This window comes from Mastomys coucha, unplaced genomic scaffold, assembly GCF_008632895.1.
Source record: "Mastomys coucha isolate ucsf_1 unplaced genomic scaffold, UCSF_Mcou_1 pScaffold15, whole genome shotgun sequence".
NCBI classification, from domain to species: Eukaryota; Metazoa; Chordata; class Mammalia; order Rodentia; family Muridae; genus Mastomys; species Mastomys coucha.
In genome coordinates, this window is record NW_022196897.1 from 23,637,427 (window position 1) to 23,663,047 (window position 25,621).

The 25,621-nt window shown below is 49.4% G+C and overlaps 1 protein-coding gene across 11 annotated transcripts in view; it reads left to right on the forward strand.

Moving 5' to 3' along the window:
• The window catches only part of Dab2ip (DAB2 interacting protein), a 179,422-nt gene that overhangs the window by 109,106 nt on the left and 44,695 nt on the right, over positions 1-25,621 (forward strand). The window contains exon 1 of one of the 11 annotated variants that reach the window (XM_031370029.1): positions 142-242. The exons of the other annotated variants lie outside the window; for them this stretch is intronic. The gene's annotated coding sequence lies outside the window, so the exon portion shown is untranslated. Of the gene's footprint in view, positions 1-141; positions 243-25,621 lie in introns of those variants that run through there. 11 annotated transcript variants of the gene reach the window in all.

The following is a 25,621-nucleotide window of genomic DNA, read 5'->3' on the forward strand; positions in this document are numbered from 1 at the left end:
TTGTGTACGTACCCCATTTTGTGTGCATGTGGCGGTTGTCCGGGAGCAGGAGAGAGAGCAGGCAGCCCAAGTCTCTGAGTGTGTCTGCCCTCTTGAGAGCAAGCGGCATGCATGTCGTGTTTACCTTCCACCGCAGGGAAGCCGGCATCAAAAAGCCAGCAGGCGCTTGGCTAACAACCCTAGCCAGAGTCAGGGGCTTCGTTAAGATGACCTCGGAAACATCCTGTGCAGCCTGGTCTCAGGTTAGCCTTGTTACATGGAGGGGGAGGGGGAGGGGGAATCGGAGGGGGAGTCGGATTTGAGAGAAACTACAGATCCATTTCTGGAAATGTGAACGGCAGCAAGAGAAGCTGAATGTCATTGGCAGTGGTGTGGAATTGTCTTTTTAAATTTTTCTGTAAACAATCTGTCCTAGTGGCCTCTCTGGTAAGGGAAGGGAGCCCAGATTTCCCTCTAACAGTCAGGGAGACTGGGTTTGAATCCCTACCGAGTCTAGAAGCTGAAGCGGGCTTTACCAGGACTGGGATCTTGATTTGTTGCTTTGTTCAGGAATAGATCTGCTTGATGCCATTGGGTGAATGGGCAGATGTTTCTCTGGGGCATTCTTGGGAGTTGAGTAACATCAGCTGTGGTGAACCCACTTCCAACCCCCTAATTTCATGGTTAAACCTGGGTGAGTGGACAGTGCCTCTTCATTCTTGTGGGTGTTGTGCTGCTCAAGTGTAGTAGAAGGAACAGAGCAAGGAGAGGTTGCGTTCCCTCTCCAGGCTCTCCCACTGACTGCCATGTCTCTCCTGGGGTAAATACAGAGACACCAAGCAGGGAGTGGGTGGAGGGCAGGGATAGGAAGGGGAATAGAGAGCCCTAGTCCCAGTGACCCTCCCATGTAGATGAACAGTTTAGGGCTATCTGGTCAATCCCTTGAGTGTAACTGGGTGAATCTGTCTGGTTTGTATGACTGCTAAAGAGGTGTTGTTGCATGTTAGTCTGTGTGCTCGGAGACAAATGTGTTGGACAGGTCATTTTTTTTTTTTGTTCTGGAATTCTCCACCCAGAGTCTGGATGGTTCTGTGCTGGAATCTTTGGGAATTTGGGGAAGGAAGTCTACCCTAGGTGTGGGCTGCTACTGTTTGGTTGTGAAGCTTGGGTCAGGCTTGAGACTTGAGGGCTCAAGGGCTACAGGACAGTTTGTATTTGTTCCACTGAAGATGGCTCCAGGGGAGGTCCCTAACCAGTCTCCATGATCTCCCAGCCTCTCAGACACCCATTTCTCCTTCGGAGGCTTTGACAGTAAGCACCAGGGACAGGTAATCATTTCTCCTGGATAGCAGAAATGAGTGCTGGCCATAGCGGTTTCCAGTTTTCCAGGTGAGCAGGGTGCTGGCAGAGCGCTTCCTCTTGCAGGCTGGAAGTGTTGCTGCTTCATTTACAGGGTGGTTTCAATGTTGGTAAAAACAATAAAAGATAAATGGTGGCTCTGCCTTCCCAGAATCAAGTCACTTCTCATTTATTGATGCTTCTGAGCTAGGAGGTCACTGACATCCTTATCCCCCTTTTCTCCTGACACCATTTCTGGGTGACCTGCTCCCCACATTCAGTGAGTGTCCCCGCACCCCCCATGGCCTGGTGCAGCACTCAGCTTGGAAGTGTGGTGGTCAGGTGCAGCTAGGCAAGGCTGGTGTGTGTGCAGTTAGAGCTTCACTGTCCATTCCAGGGAATGTGCAGAACTCAGTTTCCACATCTGAAAGTTACTCGTGGAGGGATTCCAGGTGTGTAGAACCAGGGAGGGACAGTAATTGGAAGTTGGGGGTGGAGGCTGTTACAGGGAGCCCTCTGGCCCTGAGTAGGCAGATATGAATTCTGTTTCCAGGGGTGAGGTCATCTTTGGAGGAAGAAACAGGAAGCCGGGTGAAGAACAGGTGGAAGGCAGAGCCTGTGCTGTTGCTGGGCCTTTGTAGTATCTCGGCTGGCATCCAGGCCAGGGCTTGTGCTGGTTCCTGCCCTGTCCTTGTCTGCAATTCCTTTTGAACTGGTCAGTGAAGAACAGGGACTTCACTGATGCAGTTCGAGACATAGTTTAGACAGCAACTAGGTGTAATGGGAGTATGTGTGTGAGCTTTGGCCTTCAGGCCATCCCTGGAACAAGTCACTTAGGCTTTGGGGACCTCATGTTCTACATCTACAAATTGAGCACAATGAAAATTATGATGGAGATATTGGTATCATACATTTAGTATTTAATCACACACACGCTCCTGTCTCATTCCCTGCAGTTTCCGTAGCATTTAATACTGGGTCTCACACATTTCATAAATGTTTCTAAAATTTGATTAAGTTAAAACATAATGTGAAAGACGTTAGCCTAACTGTAGTATTTCAGCAAGTGTCAGTAGGAGGAAGCCATTTTGTTTGGTAGGCCTCAGTTTTCTCATCCGTAGGCTGGACTAATAGTCACTCATGTGGTATCATTCCAGAATTCTAAAGAGCTTGTAGATGCTGCTGCTCCTGGCGGGAGGAGCTGAGTCGTAATGGAGAGGAATGCTGACCTTAAACAAAGCAAAGCAAGAGGCCTGGGAAAGGGGCTCTTCTTCCCAGCCATGCCTGGGAGTGAAGATCTTTCCTATGTGTTTTACAAATCTCTTCTAAATGCCCGTTGTTCCAACTCCTTCTGAGCCAACCTTATTTTAAATCATCTAGCCTTTAGGTTTACTTTTTCTTTATTAATTTAAAGCCTTGTACATTCATTTTTGTCTGCATCTCTCTCATCTTCTCATGGGATAATGTTTTAAAATTACTAAGCCAAAGAATATGGAGTTTGAAATTTTTGACACACACACACACACACACACACACACACACACACCCATCCCATATCAAAATCCTCTAATGGCTTATTTCCTGCCAGTGAGCTTTGAGAGTGACCACCTGTTGGTGTTTCTTCATACCCTCTAAGAGATTAGTTGTCTATCATTAAAATGAACTCTCATTTTGGAGAGGCAGAAAAATGACATTTCTTTATTTGCATTAATTTGCTTGTTAGTGGTTGAGTGCTGGCTGCTCTCCTGAGTCAAGTGGCTAGTGGTGCTGTTTCCTCAAGACTCACCTCTTCTGTCCTTGTGTTCTGAAATTTCCCACACAGCCCTTTGCAAGACTTTCAGTTGCCCTGTCAGGCCTTCCTTAGCACTGGGAGGCCTTGTGTGGGTAGGCCCTCCATGTTATATGAGCTATAACGGGAAATTCATTAACTCCTGGTGAGAAAGGCTCACCTGGTTCTCATCTCTTTTCTCCTCCCTCCCCCAATATAAGGGAATCAGATTTAATTCTTAAACCAATAATCATTATGAAGAAGCTTATATTTAGGGCATTTGTCCTTCAGAGTAGGCAGGCAGAGAAGGGGCTGAAAGGTCCAGGGAAACCGAGGCCACACAACAACAGCCAGGCATTTTGTAATCAGATTGCCTCCCTGTTCACCACTTTACTTGGAGCCTCGTGAGCACAGACAGGCCTAACCAGAGCCATGTGCATGATTCTGAGCCTCATCTCCAGAGGAAAGGGAAGCCACAGAATGCAACCTGGATGCATGGAACAGCCAATTTATTTTTGCTTTCTCATTTTTATTGCTTTCCTTTTATATCCGCAGCTCCCTTGTGTGCCTTCCAGAGATCTGAGCTGGGTAATATTTTAAGGGATGGTGGAAATTAACTAGTGATCAGCCCCAGGCTGCCCAGCTGAAGTATCAGAGGCTGGGTAAGCCTTTCTTTGAGCAAGCACACTTACATCTCTATACTTTCTATATATTTGCAAGTATGCATTTGTCTGCAAGAAGGTATATGTGTATGACATGTAAGTATTTTTGTATATGTTATTTTAAATAAGCATGTATATATATGTGTGTGTGTGTATATATATACATACATTTGCAACAGATCAGTTTGGCATTAGACCATCTAAAGTTTTAAGATTTTATAGATCAAATATAGGCAAATGATTCAATCTAATACTCAGTAAGTGCTGGATACTATATTATTATTGTGTGTTTTCTTCTTGTGTAGCTTCATTTGTGTTGACATATACTCTGTGGTTTCCAGGTGTGCGTATGCTCCGTGTGTGTGTGTGTGTGTGTGTGTGTGTGTGTGTTCCACCCCCCAACCCCGTGTGTGTTTTCTGTGTCTGTGTGTCCATGTGCACATTCCCACCCACATGCAGTTCTATCTGGGCATGTGGACATGCTGGCTCAATTTGTGAACAAACTGCCTAACTTCTTGGGGGTAACTTATCCAGCCCCAGCCCTTTGACTCCCTCTCACCCTCACTTGCCAAGTAGAGCCCAGGTCCTGGTGGCAGCCAGCCTCCTGGGTACCATGGGACTGCTCTCCCCCAAGTAGCCTATTTCCAGGCCCCATATCAGAGGCTATGCAAATCAACTCTTTAATGGAATTCCTTTGCAAAATATTATTTGAACCAGAAAGTTAATTACTGGGCTCTAATTAACGGCTATTTCTGAAGACCACAGAAGCAAACTAGAGATCATAGAGAGACTGAAAAGGCAAGAAGGAAAACCATGGACCTCCCTGGTTGGCATGGTGCCTTCCGGGGTGGCAGCCAAAGCTTCTCCCTGCTTTGAGTTGTCAGTCCGATTCTCTTAGCAAATGTGAAGGACAAAATGCCTCTTCCCCAGAGGAGCTCTGGTGGTTGCAGACTTCTGCTGCCCTGAGTCTGGAAGGGGGCCCCTGAACAGCATCCCACTGGATAAGAGCCTTGTGAGTGAGTGTAAGCAGCAGGCCTGGGTTGAACTGAAGCTATCCCATCCTCAGAGCCCCCAGGTGTATCACTGGAGTTTCTTCAGTGGTATGGGCCCTTTACCTATTCATCCCATGCAAGGGGTACTTTCCCTTACCTGAAGCAGAGCCTAGGTAGCTGCTGTGGCCAAACCCCATCAAGAGCTTAGCTTCTTGCCTTCAACTCCCTTCAGTATGCACTGTGGAGTCACCTGTGTGTGGTCCCTGAGTGAGGTGAGCCTGGACTTGGTCATGTGCTGTCGTCTGTCCCTTGGATGCTGTAGATGAGCCGCCTTCCTCATTTTATCATCGTCCTATGTGCCTCTTACCTAAGAAAGACTCAGAGGTGGCTCTGTGATGCACATGACATGGGAGCTCCCCCCCCCCCAGCCCTGCTGGACCCGCTTCTATTCCCTCCTGAATTAGAGCGCGTCTGAGCTTCTTGGGCATGTGGCTGTCCACCCAATGTGCTATTCTGCATGTACCCTAAACACTTTTCTTGGAACTTGGGATGTAGGTACTTGTGAAAGCCATCACTTATGCACTACAAATCCTCTCTATGCTAGGCAAGTAGTGGAGTAAGGTCCCAGGAGAGGAAGAAGAGTGTCTAACCTTTCTGGGAACTCTGGACATTCTTAGGTTAAGGGATCCCAAAGCTGGAGGTGAACACTGACTTTGGCAGTGTGCCAAGAATGCCTTTGCTTGCTCAGGAGGCCTGCATGCCTCTGGCTTCTGACAGTGCTTCTGGGGGTGGGGCACGGGGCGGGGGTGCTGATGTGAAGCAGCTGACAGTGCTGTGTCTTAATGGAAATACCTACTATTGCCAGTGAGTAACTTTGCGTGTGCTGAGAGGTGGGCTAGTGAACAGCCTTGAGGTCCTGCTCCTTGCAGTGTTCCCCCCAAAAGGTAACCTGGGAGGCTTTGCTAACCACCTGCTGGCACTCATGGGTACCTTGGGGCTTGTGGACAGGCTGAAGCAGGGGCTGCGAGCCTCACAGGCACTGGCTGTGAGTTCAGCTTTCTTATCTCTTGGGGCCCATGGTGTAGTAACTGACATCTCCCACTCTGTTACCTGCGAGGTGAGCTGTTCTGGTGTCTCAGTCTCCCTCCTCCTTTTATCCAGTGGGAAGCTCCCTCTAGGGAGCTGGGGTGCTCTTCAGCCCTCTCTCAGCTGCCCCGGCAACCTTCTCTGTTAGCCCTCCTGCCTGCTGTTTTGACTTGTCTTGAACAAGCAGAGTCCTGCTCGATTGTACAGTCAGCCCAGCCTGATTGTAAAAGAACACATTGGGCAGAGATATAGATGATACCAGGGTAGCACACACCCTAATAAGATGCGACATTGTCATAGGGAGTTTTCATGCTGAGGGCAGTGAATTAGTGTAGTATCTCCCTGTGCCCACTGACTAAGGGGAAGTTAATTTCATGCTCTGTCTTTTTGACATTCATAATCAGAGCATTGTATTGCAGCTGCAAATTGTTAGCACGTGAAGAATGGCCAAGCCTCAACAATTATGTTTCTGGCTGGGGAGGAGATTTATTAATGGATTGTTCCTGGTCCCATCCCCTGTTCCTGTCCCCTTGAGATCTTCTTTGCAGCTCTGCCCCTACCCCACCCCCACCCCCACCCCCAGAAGGTAGTCAGGAAGCTCAGTCCCAGAAGTGGCTGGAATGGAGCTTGTCATAGATGCCCCATGTAGAGGAAGAGTCATCTGATAAAATACAGGTTCTCGGGCCCCACCTGAGACTTGCTGGATGACACTCTGTTGGGTAAGCGTATTTCCTCAAAGTCTGAGAACTGTTGCCAAACTTAAGAACCACTGTAGAGAGGCAATGATTACCTGGTGGCTCATCTGACATGCCTGGTGCTGTGTTTTTGATTTCTCACAGCAAGGTGGTGGGATGTTGTTTCCCATTTCACAGATGTGTAAAACAGAAGCCCAGTGTGTGAGTGGCCTTATGTCACTCTTGAGGGGGGCACCCTGCTCATGCAGTTCATTCCCTGGCCACAGCCCAGACAAAGTTGAGATTTTATCAGCATCTGGTCCTGCCAATTGCTTTAAGGCTGTAATGCTTATTGAAAGAATACCCAAACCAGGAGCCCTCTTGTTAGAAATAAGATCAGGGTCAACAAAGACGAGACCAGCACTTGTGGAAGTGTCTCCATAAGGCAGACTGGGACTCTTGTCGAGGGTGCTTGCTCTTCTGCTGTGGTGACTTTCTCACACTGGTGTTTGCTATTGGACCACGACTCTGTTTGGAAAGCATAGTTGTGCCAGTGCTCTGGTTCTAGGTGTGAAGCTGAGGTGCAGAGAAGTGACTTCACTTACCAGGATAAGTGGCAGTCCTGTAATTCCAGCCTAGTTCCATTAAGTCAGAAGCTCCTGGGGCAGGACGAACCAGTGTTTTAGGGCTGAAGAGGTGTCCTGCCCTCACCAGAAAGGTCTTTTAGCACAGCCTATATGGGTGAGTGTGGATGCCAATGGGCAGACTGTGACAGCTCACCTACGAATGGTGGGTGAGGGAGAGAGGGTGAGGGGATCTGCCTTTAGAGGCAGGATCTTGGAATTTGTAGCCCTTGCCACCTACCTCAGGCTCTAGCCCCTATAGTTCCCACACTACCACATGCTGAGGAGTCATGGGCCTGTCTGAGGCCCGAGTGCCACCTGCTGTTTCCCTCTGAGCCTCAAATTCCTTATTTTAGTAAAGCACCCTGGCAGAGCCAGCCTGTGAGGTCTTCTCCTAGGCTTCAGTTCATTGCATTCAGGTTGTGAAGGCCCTGGAGCTTGGTGGACCATTGTAGCTGGGCAGGATGCAGATGCCTGTGACCTTGCTGTTTACACAGCAGGCTTTTCTTGGTGCTGGGATGGCCCCACTCACCACTACTGAGTAGGTATTCTATACTGGCTATGCTTGGTCTGTCAAGTATCTCTGTGTTTCATCTTTTGAAGCATATGGATAAGAGCCACTACTATCCTCACCTCACAGTCCTTCTCTGTCTGTAACTTCCTGGTTCTTGTCTTCTTAGGATGGCATTGATTAACAGTAGCTGTTGGGGGTGCCGGGTAATTAATTGGCTTTCACAGTACCCTATTCCCCAAGTCAGAATGTGGATGTGACTTTGGTTACTGTCTTGGAAGATCAGGGCATAGAATATGGTACTGGTGAATAGTTAACCTCTTGCTCCTTTTACTCTGGGTTTGTGAGAGGGGTGCAGAGCTGAGGGCTTGCTGAGTGGGCTGCAGGCCACAAGCCTGGTCCAGGTCTCATCTTTGCCCTAGAGTTTGGATGTACAGCTTTGGTGCTCTGCATAGAAGTCATGAAAACCTACTCCAAGGGTATTTCTGAACCTGTGGCTAGCTGCCTGCCAGTATATTGGTGAAATATACTGTCTCTTCAGACTAGGAGAAGGACCTGCTCTCCTGTCTGCCATACTCTGAGCCCATTGGAATATTTTCCAAACTAAGTTCCAAAGAGTACCACATTCTAGCTGGTGGTAATGGGTTGGGGATACGGGATTTCCTAGCCTAAAGACATCTGGGGTTAGGGGGGATGACCTCAAAATTGGTTCCAGAGGTTCCTAAATATGGGAATACACATTGTCTTCTGCAGGGGACATTTGTTTCCTTACCTCAAGGTTAGAGCCTTTGAGAGCTCCTGCAGTAAAAACAGCAGTTCTGCTTTATTTAATCCAGGGCTTCCTGCCCCCACCCCAACCCCAGGAGCAGCTGGAGACATCTGCAGGAGTGTTCTGCAGAACATCATTTGGTAAACATTAGCTTGAGGTGTTCCTTCTCATCAGAAGCATGTTTTTAAGACGGAATTTTGGATACATTCCCTGCCTTCAGGACCTGCAGGAGTGAGCCTTGCATAATGGCGTTGCTGGCTTAAGTAGCAGGGTGACATGTTGGAAAAAGTTATTATAAGGTCCTCAGAGTTGTTCTTCAAAGCACTCAGAGTGAGTGTGAGTGTGTGTGTGTGTGTGTGTCTGTCTGTCTGTCTGTCTGTCTGTCTGTCTGACTGACTGTCTTCCAAGAGTTAGTGGCTTGACCAGTTCTAACCTAATCTTAACTAGGATTTTGGGAGTTGTCCCTTTGTAGGATGAGTGGCTCCCCTATGCACAACTGCTCTGGCTCTAGATCTCCCATCCCCCTCAGGCACTCTCTGTGGAAGGAAGTAGTTGGGCAGAGGCTGTCCACAGATTTGCATAATTGTACTGTCCTCTGAATAATTAATAAAGCACTGTCCTTGCTGGGAGCAAAATCTGCGCCATTATGGATGGGTCTGCCATGAACGGTTTTTCAGGAGCTCTTCCAGAGGATCCAGTGGTTCTTGGAGTCCTTGACCTTTCAAGGAGCCCTCTCTCTAAGAGAAAAATGGGGACAGTGAGTGTTCTGGGGAGTTGCTGGTGTTCTGCCCACATGACCCTCAGGCTGGCCTTGCTGCTTCTGGGATCCACAAATGAGAGCTGCTACAGTGGGTCATATGTCTTTGTTTGTCTGGTTTCTCTGTTTCTATCCAGTCTTCTCAGACATGTGACCAACTGGGGATCTAACCCCTATTCTGGAAACTGAAAGGTCATGATGCTTACCTATGGCTAGGACTGAGTTCAAGCAGGAGAGGAAGGGAGGCATATCTGCCTGGAATCCTCTTCCTGAATTCCAGTATCCCAGTTTCTGGACTTCCAAAGTAGCCTGGAGCAGATTCCTTTTGAGATTTCTAGTCCTTTTATTACCTCTTGTTGAAGTGAATGTTCCTTCTGGTATGTGATTTTTTTTGCTTCTTCCCATTTCTTCCCTAGAAATGGAAGTTGAGGCTTGGAACTGCCCTGACACGCTACTGGAATTAGGGACAGTCCTTTTTTTCCCATCCTGGGTACACTTTCCCGACTCCCCATCTTGCGGGTGTTAAAGTGTGCTGAGGCCGAGGGAATCCCATGGTACAAGCAGGCTAGGCAGCATCCAGTGAACCAGAGGAATTAAGTTTCTTTAAGGAATGATTCCTCAACTTGAAGTGCTAATGTGTGTCTGAATCTGCAAGAGGGAGTACAGGCTGCTTTGCCTCCTGCCCACACTGACTGCACAGTACCCGTCTACATATCCCTAGAATGGGACACCCTGTTCATAGGGAACAGACCATGCTATCATGCTATAGCTGAATGTGCCAGCCCTGGCATACCCCTACTCCTTTTCTGAGCTTGCCATATGTGTGTGTGTGTGTGTGTGTGTGTGTGTGTGTGTGTGTGTGTGTGTGCATACTGGATCATTTACCTCTTGACTTTTATACCCCCTAGGGCTATGGCAGAGCAGGAATCATCCCATTTTACAGATGAACTAGAGAGGCCCAGAGAGAGTAATTACCACACCAAAAGGCACAGAGTTTGCACTTCAAATTTACATTTACCAGCTGGGCCTTGGGCTCTTTCCCTTGTAGCTACCAAGAACCATTTGCTCCCTGGATAAATGTTGGCTAGAGTAGGGACCTGTTGCTTCTCCAGCTGTCTTCTCCACTTGTTTGGAGTATCTAGGGGTGGGAGATTAGCAGAATCTCTGTTTAATAGTTTTCCCACTGTGGGGTTGGCTTTGGCAACTTGTATCAGTGTGAGCACAAGGCTACCAGATGCCCTGCTTATCTGGCTGTTCCTGACAGTCTACCTTTTTCCTCCTCTTGCCTTGTGTTTCGGATGGGTCAGGTGTTTTGAAGTGTCCTAAAACTATGAGGAATTTGTCTTAGACTATGGTGGTGGGAGGAAAAGGAGGAAGAGTGTCCAACCAGCTTGTCTTCCTTCAGCCCTTTCTGAACCTAGAGGTTGGACAGGCAGCCTGAAGTGGACGTGTTCTTGGCTAGGCGTGGAGATTATACCGAGGTGGAGATATGAGTCAGGATTTGGACCAGCTGTTTCGTATATCTGGAACTGGAATGGAATTTCCATTCTCACTCCATTGAAAACACCATACTAGGCCTCACTGATGAGCAGAATTCTGCTTTGACACATGGACCTGTGTCTGGACCAGACCCCATTTTCTTGTGTGATGAGACAGGTTCCCTGGAGTTTATATGTGATCATTCTATCATATAGTGTTATCATTGTTATTTCATCACTCAGTGGATTGTGTTTGAGACCCCAGAATTCTGACAGTAGATCCACATCAGCACCCCCAGGGTTTTACCCCATCATGTAGGAAGAGATGGCTCAAGACAAGCAGGAAATGATGTTTGTGCTGACATTTCTACCACTTAGAAAATCAATATTCTGTGGTCTGCCTAATTGCTCTGTTGCTGCTAAATGAGTCATTATGGAAGGAAAATAGCAAATGCATTGTGAGATTAATGGGAGAAAATAGTTGGCAAATGACTTTGGTTTGCTTCCGAAACTCTGAGAAGGTGTTACTATGAGAAATCTGGAGAGTCGTGTAAGGCTGAGTTTCAGGCCATGGGGAGACAGCAGCTATTGGGTGGTGAGATGCTAAAGGTGCCAACAGGTCTAAGATCCCTGCTAGGCCAGGACATCCAGGGACTGGAGCCTTACAACAGCACAGGCACTTTGATGGCCTGGTCCTGAGGGAAGGAGCACTGTTCAGGTACAATCACTTGTCAGGCGTCAGGTGAGGCTGGAAGATGTAATGGTGGTTAAAAACTAGCCTCTCCCCAGCAAGGAAGATAGGCTGGAGTAAACGTGTCTCACAGGCAAACTACAGTCACACTACCCAGGGGCAGTGAGTCCAGACCTGCAGAGTTTGATCCGCTGAGAGTAGGGTAGAAACAGTAAGTTCCTAAAGCTCCCTGGGCTATGCCTATCCCATGGACTGACAGCCTAAGAAATATGCTTCTTTACAAGTGTGGAAACCAAGGCCGGAGACAGCTAAAGGACTTGCCAAAAGTCATATAGCCCTTAAAAGACATGCTGGCTTTAGACCTGGGCCTGTATATCCCCAAGTCCAAGGGATGCTCCTCTGCTGTGGGTACATCTGCAACTAGAGTCAAGAACTTCATTCCTGCAACAGGACTGGCAGCTAGATGCCTAAGACTATTTATTGAACTGGGGGTCTGTAGGATATGCCGGCAAAGTGCTGACCTCGATATCCCAAACTAGACTCTTCTTCCTTCCTCTTTAAATGGCAGCCTGACAGTTTTGTGACGTTATAAATTCTGAGTGTATTAAGGAGTCTTGAAAAGGCTCTGTAAATAACATGTCTCCCCCTCCCATGAGGCCTATTGGTTTACTCCTTTGGAGTACCCCAGCTCACTTGGGGCTGTCTGTCTGTCTGCAGAGGTGGTGGAGGAGGTGTGGTCAGCTGATCATGGTTGGAGATCTCTGAACTCCCCAGGGTTTCAGAAGTGACAGCAGCAGATGGGGGGGAATTGACCTTTCCTGTGAGACTGATTAAGAAGCATTGAAGGAATCAGAGGCCATGTTGCCTGCCCTGCTTTCTGGAGATAGTTGAGTGTCTTCATGCTGCAAACAACCCTAGCCTGTGGGGCCAGATCCTTGTGTCTGAGATCCGCATTAAGATCCCAGAGAGTAGTAGCCCTACGTACCACCTCCCCAAAAGCTCAGGTTTCTGGGGGATGGGGAATGATGGTGTTGTATGCTGGCTGGTCTTTCTAGATGCCGAATTACCTGTCTGCAGACTAACGCAGTGCTGGGTGTGCAGGGCCTGCTTGCTGCTGGGAGCCAGGCCTCATTGGGCCCCTGTGGATGCAGGTAGTAGGACAGAACCAGGTGGGTCGCTGAGCCTCCTAAGATGCAGGAACTTGCTGGGCATGCTGGCTCCTGCTGCTGGCTAGATGCCAAGTTTCAGCCCAAACTTGGGTCTGATTAGCTATTCTTTGCCCCTTGCCAACCATGAACTGCAGCCCTCTGTGACTGGAGGGGGAGGCTAAGTGTTTATGTGATTGGTTAAAGAGCCTAGCCAGGGCTCTGTCCCACTCTCATTTAATTTTCCCCAAATTCTGCTTAGTTCTTTGAGTCCCTGCAGGACTGCCCTGCCCTGCCCACTACCGTGGTGTGCTGCCATAGGGACCCTGAAGGGGCAGCCAGGAGGGGTGCTGAAGGGTTCCCATCTGGTCTTGCTCCTGCCTCTCCTGATAAACACTGACCAAAAGCAGCTTTGGGAGGATGTCATGGCAGGAGTCTGCAAGTGGGAATTGAAGCAAAGGCCATGGGAAATTGGTACTCACTGGCTTGCTGTCTGGTTCACTCAACTTGTTACTAATATAACCAAGGCCCACACCTGCACAGGGATGTCACTGCCCACAGAGCAGACTGAAGGTGGGAAGCATCATCTTAAGCGAGGCTCTCTCTTCCCAGAGGACTCTAGGGTGTCAGATTGACAGAATCTAAGCAGCACAGCCAGCTTGGGATCTCTGACTCTGGGTACCAATCTCAAGTCTCTTCATAGGCATGTTCTGGCTTTCCGTTGTGACAGCCAGGCCTGGGCCTACCAGGAAGATATGAAGGTACCTGGTCAAGGCTTCACCCAACCACATACATCTGTGTGGCTTTTCTCTGGACCATGAGAGGATTTGAGATTCTTTCTTCTCTATTTCTGTCCCAGCGAGGCATCCAGACACCATGCTAGTATGTATAGGTACCTGGTTAAGTCCAAGTAGCAGTGGGCTATCCTCAGAGCCTGGTCTCAGGGTGCCCACCTAAGCAACAGTCCAGCAGTTTCTTAGTGGTAAGCCAGAGTATACTGCCCACATTTCTAGTCTCTGAAGATGCCATGAGTAGGGAGTGTGAACTCCTTTGCTCCCAGCGAGGTCCAGGATCTTTGTTGTGGTGGAGTCAGGCAGACTGCTGTGGACGAGAGAACAAGCAGTCCTGCAGACTGCTGCTTGTGCTCTTGTCTTCTGAAAAGCACTGAGTGTTAGTTCATTCCTAGCATGTTGCAGTGTGTTCATAGCAGGGGCCAGAAGCTTCCTTACTGGCTCAGGAGCCAAGAGGCTTCGTGTAAGTGACAGTACTCCAGATAGGACCTGAATGCCTTTGGCAGCACTAGTTTACTGACTTGCCTGAATTTAGGGTCAGGTTCAGATAGGGTAGTGGTGCCTGTGTGGTCAGTGTAAGGCTTCTCAGGAGCACTGCATCCTTTTAGCAGTGCACTTTTAGAGAAAACTGTTGTACCCTCTGGTTGCTACCCCTGGTTAGCAATGGGGTCCTAGTTTTGAGAGGGCTTGTGAGTCTGTCCTTGGGTGCAGTCAGTCCAGGTGCACATATTTCCCACAGCACTTGGAATTCATCTTCCTGCATCAGGTTACACTGTATACACAGTCCTTAGTAGTACTTTGGACTATAACCACCCCACGGGCCAGTCTGGTATGCCTGGTAGGAACCCAGGTAGGGGCCTGTTTTCCCTTCACTCTCTCCTCTCAACTCTGCTTCCTCTGCACCTCACCCCCACACCCTAGCAGAGGGGCAGGCATCCCATGTGGTAGATGTCCTGCCCATGAGCTATGGTCACTAGATTTCTCTGGCCCAGGAGCTTGAGGATATAGCTAAGCTTGCCAGTGCTGGACATTGTGCTGGTAGCTCAGAGAAAGCATGTGCTAAAGTGCTCTGCCTCTAAAGGCAGACTCTTCAGCCGCCCTGGCAACAGCTCCACACCAGCCTGTGGTGTGGCCACTGAGCATGCCTCCTGACTGGCTGCTTTCTCTAGCTTCTCAGCAGCAGTCTCTTTCAGGCTTCAGGCAAATGGTGAACGAAAGAAAGCTGAGGGGCTGGGGTCCTCAGACTGTGTGTCTGCCCACAACCCTCATGTCCTGGCCAGGACCCCCCTGGGCTTTCTTCTGTATACACTAGGGTGGGTCTGCAGAGATAGCAGGTAGTTTCAAGGGCTTAACAGGCCTTTAGAGCCTCCGAACTCTTCTTGTCCTTGCTGCTCCCTACCTTGTCCCCTGGGATCCCCTGTTTACTCATGTAGATGAGGGTCTTTGTCAAACCCAGCTCTACCTATTGCCTGTAAAATGAGGATAATGGCAGTTCTCTAGTGCCTCTTGAGAGGAATAGATGAGATTTACAGCAGGGTGCAGGCAGTTGAGGCCAGTAGGACACCATCATGCTGTGCTTCCCTCCCTTGTGTCCCCTCTATCCAGATGCCTTCTGCTCTACCCATCCTTCAAGTCCCCAGCCCTTTTGCTTAGAGCTTGCTTCCTTGTTCCCCTTGCCCAACTCTTTAGTAGCTGTTCATTTGAGTCCTTGTTGGATCTGCTCCTCAATAGCAGCCAGGCTTCCTCAGGACCTGTTGGGAGTCCAGCTGCTCCCCAGCCCGACAGTCTGGATAGCTAAACTGAGTTATAGGCTGTAGAGACTAGCCCCACCGAGAGGGGCACTGGGGCCTAGTGAGAAAGGGGTGTGCTCAGTGGGCTAGAGCACCTGGCCTGCTTCTTCCTACTGCTGTCAGTGGCACAGTGTGACTAGAGTCTGCCAGCTCTCAGGAATTAGGTGTGAGGTGGTGATAGCTTTTGAGGTTTGAAAGAAATAAGTCTCTTAGGTAGCAAAGCCGGGACAGGACACTGAGACAGATAGAGGGAATCCCCTGGGTGCACAGAAGGCTTCAGAAGTCTAGACTCCTCTGTCTTCTTGAACAGGCTGAGGGAGGTGCAGAGGGAGCTCGGTTACTGGGAGAGTGGGAACAGTTCTAAAGGCAGGAGCAGCAGGTAAGGAGAGGTGAAGAAACTAAGGGAAGAAGAGGATGGGTCTGAGTACGGGCCTCTTTGTGCCCGGTGCTTCGTTTTTGGAATCAGAAGTCTTAAGAGGCAAGCTTGCTTCAGTGCTGGGTAAAGGGTACAGAGGGGCTTACTGAACTTATGAACTGCCAAGCCTCACAGCTCTTAAGTCCTCTGGTGGACACAGTCTGTTGACTGGCTGGCATCTCCTCTCAGCTAGGACAGTCTGGTAATCTGTTCTCCTAACCATCTGTAAGAACTACTGAGTGGCCAAGAAAGCATGACACAGAGTCCTGCAGCATCTCTAGGTCCCTCTCACAGATGACCCAGATGTGCAAGGGAAGTCTTCACGCGGGGCTGGCCACTGCCGAACTAGGCCAGAGGTAGAGGTTGTAAGACCCAAATCCTTGCCCATGACCGTTGTCTCTGTAGCTCCTGAAGGGCAGACCTCCCATAGACAGCCCAAGTGCTGAATAAACACATTCATTGAGCACCTACTGCATGCCATGTACTGTGCCAGGTGCTGAAGTAATTGACTTTGGCATGGCACTTGATGGTTCCCACAGCTCCTCTGGATCTCATTAGGAGATTGAATCTCTCCAATTGTATATTTATTTTCTTGTTTTCCAAGTGAGGAGACTGAAATAGAGAGGAGAGTGGTTTTGAGGTAACATCCTCAGCTACCAGCAAGGGACCAAGCCCATCCTGAGCCTTGACCTCTCCCTGGGCTGTGGGTATACTCTGGGGACTGGCAGCTGTTTCTTCCCAAAACTACATGCTGAGATGGAGTTTCAGGAAGCCAGGCCCACAGAGAATCGGTAACCAGGAGAGCAGGACTCCTGGGGGCCACAGGAAGCACCTGCCTCATCCTTGTCTCCACCCAGCAGGAATTGGTTGTTGGGGACAATCGTCTGTGTTTGGGGCAAGTCTGAGGTAGAAGAACAAAGAGAGCTGTCCCTGCCCGTGCAGCTCTGACCTTGAAAGCCCTGTGGAGTTTCATTTATTGGAAAGAAAGAGGGAAGAATTGGTTACCAGCTTCAAAGCGGGGCAGGCCTTCAGCGAAGCACGGTAGAACTTTGTGAGTTCTTGCTGTTGAATTTCTCCTTTTCAGTTTGACTGAAGTCCTGGGGATCTCTGTCTGGGTTTGGCCAGAGGTGTGAAGATGCCAGGGTCGCTGCTTACCTTGCCTGGACACTCAGAAGGCCTAGCCTTTAAACAAAGATCATACAATGAATGATTCCATCTAAACACAGGCTGAAGATTACCAGCTCATGTGTCCTGCTGTCAGAGTAGCCATCTGTGGGAGGGGCCTAGGAGTGAAGTGGATCACTCTGTACTGGCTGGGGCAAGGCTTTTGCAAGGAAGCAGTGTGGCAATCGGGACATCCTGGGCTGGTGAAACCAGGGTTTCTTATTTATCTACTGTTTTAGTCTTTTTCCACACACTGGCAAGTCTTTGTTGTTGTCAGGAGTTGTTGTGACCCTAGGAGAGGCCTGGTATGTTGTGGGTCCTGCGTTGCCCTGTGACATAGGAGCCCTAGCTGAGGCACTTCACAGCTATGATGACAATTTCGACAGTTTGTAGGGCTGTGTCCTTCTGGGGTCAGAGATGGCTGCTGGGCTTTGGTGGCAGAACTTTGGGTTTGGAAGAGAAAGCTCTAAAGTTGTTTTTTGTGACATTTGAAAATTTCACATCTTTAAATGTTGGCAATTGATTCAAAATTTAAAAATATCATGTACTGTGTGGTTAAACAAAACATGAATGTTGACCAAATACAGCCTTCTCTCCAGTAAGAATCCTTTATGGTATGGTTGGCCTGAGTCCAGGAGGCTAGAAGGCATTAGGCCAGGCCTTCTTGTAGAGGGGCAGGGCAGAAACAATGGAACCCACTCCCATTTATATAGTAGACCATGCTTGTCTGGCTGTGGGCTGGTTTGGCCCCAGTGGTATACAGTGCTGCCTTGAGAGCTTTCAGCCTTGTTCACTGCCCCCTGGGTACTTTCCCAGCCTTGCCACATAAATAAGCCCCTTTGGTCAGGCAAGAGCCCAGGGTAGAAAAGTGGCTTAAGAGACACCCCGGTGACACCTGTATCCTGCCCTTAGGCAGTGGTGCAGCTATACAGCTGTGGGATGGTACTGTCCACACGTGTGACCTTGCTGCTGTTAGCACTCGTTCTCCTGACAACAGGGCGGGTCCTTCCTGTGTTGCTAAGGAAGACCTTCAAAGGGACCTTGTGCCCTGTCCTCCCATCCTCCATTGTAGGTTCCTGCTTCTCAGAGCCTGGATCCCCTCTGGCCTGGCTAAGGCCTGTCCAGGCCTGTAGGCATAACTTTCCCTTTTTTCTTTCTCCATTGGTTGTCACACTGTCTGTAATCTGTTTGACTTGATAGAAGATCACCTGGTGCCTGGTCCTTCAGGTTGTCCTCCAGGCATAAGGAACAGTAACTATTCCTGTATTGTGTGCAAAGTCTGAGGGCCAGTGCCAGAGGCAGCTGACCCTCAAGGCATCAGATTGGTGGAACCACCAGGCAACCAGGTTTCAGCCTCAGTGTGCAGAAGCATGAGGAAAATGGAGAACACCCCATCACTGCCCCTGTATGGCCTTGAAGGATCTGCCACCCCCAAATGCCTCTATCTGAAGTGGGGTTCCTCAGTGTTTCCCAGCCCTGCCTTCTGGGTGCTGACCTGAGGTCAGGCAGAGGTCAGGGGTGATGGGAGCCTTATTAGCCAGCCCTTAATCAGAGCGCTCATCTCTGCCCTCCCATTCTCTTTCTTTATCTTCACTTAGCCTTTTTTTTAGTGCAGAGATAATTAAAACCAGAAGCACTAAGCAGATTCCTACCCCACCAAAACCACCTTTTCCTCTGCAGAAAGATTGCAGGGGCTCACAGAAAATACTGTCCCTGTGCCTAGACCAGGTGCTGTCCTCCTGTCTTTCTTGGCTTACTTGGTTGGAAGACAGTGTAGTTTGTGCGTGCGCCCTTCCAGGGAGTACTCCCGGCTCACCTACAGCCCACAGCTGCTGGGCTGGGGAAGTTCTCTAAGTGTTCCAGTCCTTGGAGGAGTGGTGGAGGGTTCTGGAGCATGGCTTTGGAGCAGTTTCACAGAGTCCAAGGCAGGCAGGTTGCCTGTCTCATTTACTGGTGCAGACAACTTCCTTAGGGATCCTTAGGATTGAATTATTTCTGTTTTGTTCACCTGTGCTATGCCCTGGGGACAAGGGCAGAAATGAGCTGTGGTCCCTCCCTATGTTGGTGTGGGAGCAGTACCTGCGGCTCTTAGGAGGTTTGTTTTCAGCACAGAGTTACCTGGGTCTTTGCTGCTCCAGAAGGAGGCTAGGCCCAGGCAGGAGGCGGCCTGGGTTTTAGGTGGGCCATGGAGGAAGAGACACAGATTGAGGTTCCCAGGGGTGCCTGGCTTGAGCTCTGAAACTTGTGTGGATTAAGACCAGCTGGATAGGAGGCGGAGCGCTGGCCTCTGGGTAGGGTTGCGGAGGGGGCGGGCACCTTAAATGTCTGCTTAGGCTAGACAACCCAGTGTTGGCCTGAGTGCTGGCCTGAGGCTCTGTGGTCCTGCCTGCCCTGACTAGAACTTAAGCAAAGTTCTTTGTCATATGAAAAGTGGACTGGAGCCAAGCCCATTCCTAGAGCTCTCTTGAGAGGCAGCCTCACAGCTTTGGGGGAGGGGTGAGAGTTAGGGTGCTGGGATGTTGGGTGGTGATAGATGACAGGGATAAGAAGTATTTGTAGAAGATTCGCCTTGTGCCTATAGCTGACCTTGGGCTAGTCTCCTCACTTCCCCTTCTACTCTGGTCTTAGCATGAGAACTCTTTTTCTTTTGATTATATTTGTTGTTGCTTATATTTGAATAAGGTCTCTATAATATATCCCAGGGACCCTCAAGCGCTCCACTCTCCTGTCTCTGCCTCCAAGTGCTGGGCTTGCAGCTGTGGTCATCATACCTGGCAACACTAGATTAGTCTGTCCATGCCTTTCTGTGCTCTCGGCTGCACTGGTCCTGGTCCCTGCAGGAGCAGCTGCATCTGTCTCTGCTCCTCCACCAACTCAGTCCTCTTGGCCTTGTGCTTCCTTTCAGTCATGTGTTAATCCTAGACTTGAGTTCACTCATCTGATTCCCTGTGCATTTGTACCTGGCCCACATTTGACCAGGAGCCTGAGAGAATAGACTGCATCCTGCTTCTTCATGTGCCTCTGGTACCTAGGAGAGGGGCTAGTGTGGGGTCAGTGAATGAATAAACTGTTCGTCCAATTTACCCCTGAGGTAGACACATGCTCTCTGTATTTTACAGACCAAGAAACTGATCTCAGTGAAGTGGGTTCACTGGACACAGTAGAGTATGAGGGGAGTGTCCTGCTTTTAAAGCTCTTTTTTAGCTACTCGGAACCCTTCCTGCCCCCAGCCCCCAGCTGGTCAGACCTTCCTCTTGAACAGATAGGAATGTGAGGGTCCCAGAAGAGGTGGGCAGGATTTTACCTTAGGAACTCAAGGTTGAAGCCAAAGAGAAAGTGATAAAAAGGTGGAGTTCTGAGCACACCAACAGGCTGCGTGTTAGGGACTTTATTGAGCCTTAGGCCTGAGACCCGACCCCAGCAGTGTGCTCCCTGAAATCTCCCCTAGTTCCAGCTAGTCTTTAAAAAACCAAAGCTGTAGCTGTATTGCCCACCCACCTTCAGGCTCCTTGTGTTGGCTCTGACTCCTGGCACATTTTCTGTTTCCTGAAGGAGCTCAGCCCTGGCCAGGCTTCTCAGGGCAGAGAAATACATGGTGTGTGTGTGTGTGTGTGTGTGTGTGTGTGTGTGTGTGTGTGTGTGTCCAGCCTTGCTGTTTGCACTGCCCTCACATCTTCTTAATCAGTCTATTTCTGGGAGTGATGACTTCATCTCCTATGATTCCCTGAACAGCCATTGTAAGGCATCCATGGGAAGATGAGGCCCTGGCACCATTCACATTCCCCTAATGAGCGTGGTTCGGAGAGCAGTTAGTGGCCCTACTCTGACCTGCTGCTTCTCTGCTTCCTGGGGTCGTCCTTAGATCTGGCCTTTGACCTGTAGCAACTAGCTACCCATCTAGTCAGAGCAGTAGTTAGGAATTGTACCCAGCCAAGGCTCCTCTTTGTGGAAGAGGCAGATGCCCATAGGTGTTTGGGTAAACCCCATGTAGGCTGTGGAAGGTATCAGTGTCAGCCTGGACTTTGGTAGCCATGAAACCCAGAACCAGATCCCCAAATAACTGCAATGAACAGGCATTCAACCTTTGAAACCTTTCTAGTGTTTTGTTTTGTTTCTGAGAGAACTCAAAGCTTTGGAGCATGTAGGCAAGTATTGTATCACTTAGCCACATTCCCGCTCCTTAAAACTTGTGATTCAAATATGTCTGAGTTTCTATCTGCCTTTATGAAGTAAATGTTTGTTAATGAAATTAATAGTATAAGCAAGATTTGAGGAGGGTGGGCAGCCAGGGGAAAGGGTTATTTAAATATACTTCAAACAATACTGGCTCTAGCTGCAGAGCAGACATTTGCATATGTAATGACTGCTAATTATAGGTGGCCTCAGCTGCTAACAAGCTTGCCTGGTTGCGATACTTTATTGTAGTCACCCACTCAGAATTCTCTGGCATGCTTTTCACTAAAGATAACACAACAGGAATAATAATACCTATTGGTTTTTGATCCCTTGCTATGTGCCAGACATCCTACCAAGCTCTTGGCAGGGATCATCTCGTTTAGTCTGTACAACACTCTGGGTCCCACGGTCTCCTGTGTGTAGAGCCTGAGATGGAGGCTGAAGCTGAGAGTGTGGGCTCACACAGTTAGGAGCCCAGAGGGCAATGCTGCCTCACAGGTAGGTGCTGTGCTCTGAGTACTCCTTCTTTGGGGACACTAGATAATGCTCTCCTCTGTGTCTCTAAGCCTTTTCTCTTTCTTGGCCTTCTCAGAAGCCCATATTTTAGTAAAGAGGAAGCTGAGATTTGCCTTAGGAGGGAAGTAGGCCCCATATCTTCTAAAGCAAAACTAGGCCAGGCAGAAGCCCTCCTCCCTAGAGTCTAGAGGTGAGGTGAGGGTGGGGTCAGCCCCTCAGAAGCCTGTCCCCCCAGGTCCTGAAGGAGACTACCTTTAGCAGGAGAAAGAAAGAGGAGGAGGCTATTTCTCCTGCTAACAGGGCTAGCCTGGCCTCTGAGCTTACGGTAAGGCAGTAAGCCAGTGGGAGGACACTGTCACACCATAGATTAACTTACACATGTTGTCATTAAACTAGAGGTGGCCCACAGTGGCTCATGACCAGCTGTAGTCCACAGTCAGACTGGGTCTCACCTGATGGTGTGGAATGGTGTTAGCCTTCTGGTTTCTTCTTCACTGGTTCCCAGCAAGCATGTCCACATCCCTGAACTATTCACCTTAAGCATTTCTTTTGGTTGAGAGTTCTGGATTCCCTTGGAATAACATTCAACAGTGTTGGGCCTGCATTCCCGTCCACCTGAACCCTTTCTTCCTGTCATACTTTTCTTCATCTGTGCTAGTGGTGCTAGAAGGTGGCGGTTGTAGGATTCCTGTTATAGAGATAAGAAACCCATTCCTCAGAGGAGGCCAGCAGGGCCACCCACAAAGCTGCTGGCGAAGCTAGAATCCATCCTGTTGTCTAGCCCACATCACTGCTTTCCTGTTGTGTCCAACCCCTTCTGGCTACCAAAGAAAGCAAGAAGCCTTTCCCTAGTCTAATGGCTCAAAAATAACAGTGGGTCCAGGAACCATTTTTGCTCTCCTCTTCCCCTTTCCATCCCTCCAAAGCCACTGGGGACATGGGGGACCTATTCATTTAAACTCAATCATTTTCTTGAAGACAGACTGGAGCAGAATTGGGTCAATGGCTCTATTTGCTGTGCTCAGCTGTTTCTGCTGCAACACCATCACTTCTGGGTCTGCTGCTGGCTCTGTGCCACCAAGCTCGCTGATTATGGCTCCATAACTTTGGCCATCCTCAGCAAGTCTGGCTCTGGCAGAGAAAGAGATGTAAAACCACTGAACTGGTGTCATTCAGATTCCCAAACCACCTGACCTCCAGGACACAGGTGCCATGCTTCCAATAACAGTTTGTGTAGATGGGGAAACTAAGGCTTAGTACTCTCTGGGTGCAGAGTCAGACATAGGGGGCCCAGCAAACATCACTCAGGGCACCTACCTCATGGGACTGCGCTGGCTGCCCTCCTATAAACAGGACTTGGCATGTCAGTGGCCAGCCCTCCGCTAATTGGCTGGAATTGAGAAGTGTCCTGTGTCCCAGGCACAGAGTTTGGAGGGAGTTGTAGGATTCGGGTGAGCTGGGCCACCCACTTCCATGTAACCTATCCCAGTTCCCTGCAGTATCCCCATACTTTTGATAGCCTCCTTGGTCAGACTGGATGCTGGTGCAGCCTCTTTGGAGACCATAGCCTTTCATGTTGTTTTGGTCAGCTCCAATTTGGGGTACCTTTCCACTAAGCTGCCAGAGTTCTGAGGGCAGGGGCAGGTGGCTCCCTCATGCTTGGGATCCTAGTTAGGTAGTCGCCTGGGAAGGTTGTTTGTCTCATGGAGCTGTGCTCTCTTCCGTAAATGGGGGAGATATGGGGTGGATGGCGGGTGCTCATATACCTCTCTGATGCATGTCCTGCTTAAGTGGTAAGTGACAGCTAACTGCAGCACTGTGCATGGTGCCTGTGGCACAGGCTCACAAAGCCCTAGGGAAAAGGCAAGTCCCAGGCTGCCTTTCCACCTCTGAAGAGGGGTGTCTGACAGCAGGGCCCTGTGGAGTCCTGGAAGAGCTGAATGCCAGGTTGTTGCAGACCAGCTGTTTGGCTACATGTAGCAGCAAGGAGAGCGGTGGCTGTGGCCCTGCTCTTGTCTGTTTGCCACACAGCCACAACTGCTCTGCTTTAGCTCTGACTGCCCGGTGTTGGAGCAGGGTGCTGTCTTTCATGGACCCAGGCAGTGATGTCAGGGTGAATGACTTTTTATGGCAGCCACCAGACCTGAGAGAGTGGCAGAATCCCCCATGGCACCCCCATAGTATTGTTACTCATGGTCCCAGGGTTGGGGATAAGGACACAGCTTAAGGGATTGGAATTTCAATAAGCATGTTTGAACTTTGACTTGTAGCCTAGTGTACATGTGAAGTGATGGTTGGGACCCACAGTAGTGGAATTAGGGACAGGATGTGGGGACTGAGTAACAGCTGACTTAGGGATACAAGTGAGGCACTAGTCAGACTTAAGGATGGAGAGCATTGAGCACTGACTGGTACTAGCATAGTCATTAGGAATGGATTATGGTCACCCTGTCCTTTGCCTCGTGATAACATCCAATTCTCGGCACACTGTGCATTACTGCCCAGCACTTGGCAATGTGACAGCCAAGGAAGGGAAATACTGACCACGTCTCATTGCTTGTTCAAGTAAATTTACTCTGTATTTTCAGAGAGGTGTCACATGGGTGGGAATTTACTCCCACTAAAGGCTTTAATGGAAACATTGCATTTCGGGAACCAACATGTCTTAAAATCTCAGTGGAGGAAAAGGTTCCAAGCTTCTGTGCCAGCCATAGTGATCACCACAAAGCCCTGTGTGGAGGCCTGGCAGATGAGGGATGCATCCAGACTGGTGGGGTGGGGGACAAAGCCAGCTAGAGGCTGTGAGCTTGGTGGGCTTCTCTGGAGGAGATGGGGCTCTTGAGCTGGTGGAGAAGAGGAGGGGAATTCGGGGCTGTAGGTGGCTGGCTTTCCTTAAGCTCCCACACAGTTCGTGGTAAGGGGGTCTGGAGACAGACAATGGGCTCTAGAGTAATGAGTGTTGGGGAACCCAGAACTCCAGTTCCCATTAGTAACTGTCTGTGTGACCTCGGGTATCACCCTACGCCCTCTGTGCTTCAGCTTCACTTTTAGGCAGATGTGTGGGTACCCATGCTTAGAACCCTTGGAGATGTAAGGAGATGATGTATGTAAAATACCTTGCTCTGGGCTTGGCACAGAGCAGGTGTCAGGACACATTGTTTTTTGTTGGTGATGATAGAGCCACATGTGCATGGATGTGCTCACATAAACTAACAGCTGGGGTGTGTGGAAACTGCTTCCTGGAGTTGGCCCTCAGTCTAACATCAAGCTCGCATCCTGCCAGCAGCAGTGTAAATGCAAAGTGTCATAAGAGACCCCTGTCCTGGAACAGTCAAGCCTGGCTGATTCCTCTGCAGGGGTTCCTTGCCGGTGCTCACCTGCATGACTTGCAGACTCATCCTGAGGTGGTCCCAGGTTGTAGCAGCATCTCCTCCAGAAAGGGTATCTGTCTTCAGGCATGAGAATAGTCCATGGGAAGAAGAACAGAATAGGCAGCTGGGCTGCTTACTGTTGCTGTGACCAAATGCATGGCAGAAGCAGAGGAAGGGGTCATGTATTATGTATTATGTCTGTTCTTGGGCCTTGGCCCCCTTATTCTTGACAAGATTGGCTTAGTTATAGAGTCAGGCAGAAGAATGTTGTTTGTTTCATGACCGGTTAGAAAGCAGAGGGCAGGTGTACTGCAGGTGCACATGGCTCCCTCTTCTTTCTGTAGGCTGCCATTGGGATGATTTGCTCTCCCTCTATGCCTCCTCCTTGGAAATAACCACCTACCCAGAGGTGTACCTCCTCACCAGTCTCAGTCTACTCATAGTGACAATGAGGATAAGGCAGGAATGTGCGGGCAAGATCTCGAAGTGCCTTCATTTTTCTATCACACAAGGAAAGAAAAGCTCTTGCAGTTAGTTTCCAGAGTTCTACAGAGACCTTTACCTGGCTGGTAAGGCCATCTGCAGATGATGACAGGCCTCGAGACCAGTGAGAAGCCTGGCCTACAGGGGGTGTGTGGGTATTCATTGTCTATTATGGAGTCCTTAGTCTTGAACCAGAGATGAATAGGCCTCAGTGAGGACCTGGAGATCAAGAAGTAACATGCAGGCCCCATAAGAACCCAAGGTAGTGGGGAGGGTATTGGCATATTCTTATATGGGGAAGATTTACCTTAAATGGGAGGACCCTACTGGCCTCTGAAAGGTAGAGTAACCAGACAGGAGGGTGTGGCCCTAGGACGGGAAGAGTCTTGAGTTGCTGACATTGGTTATGAAGGGGAGGGATGTGCTGACGTAGATAGGGCCT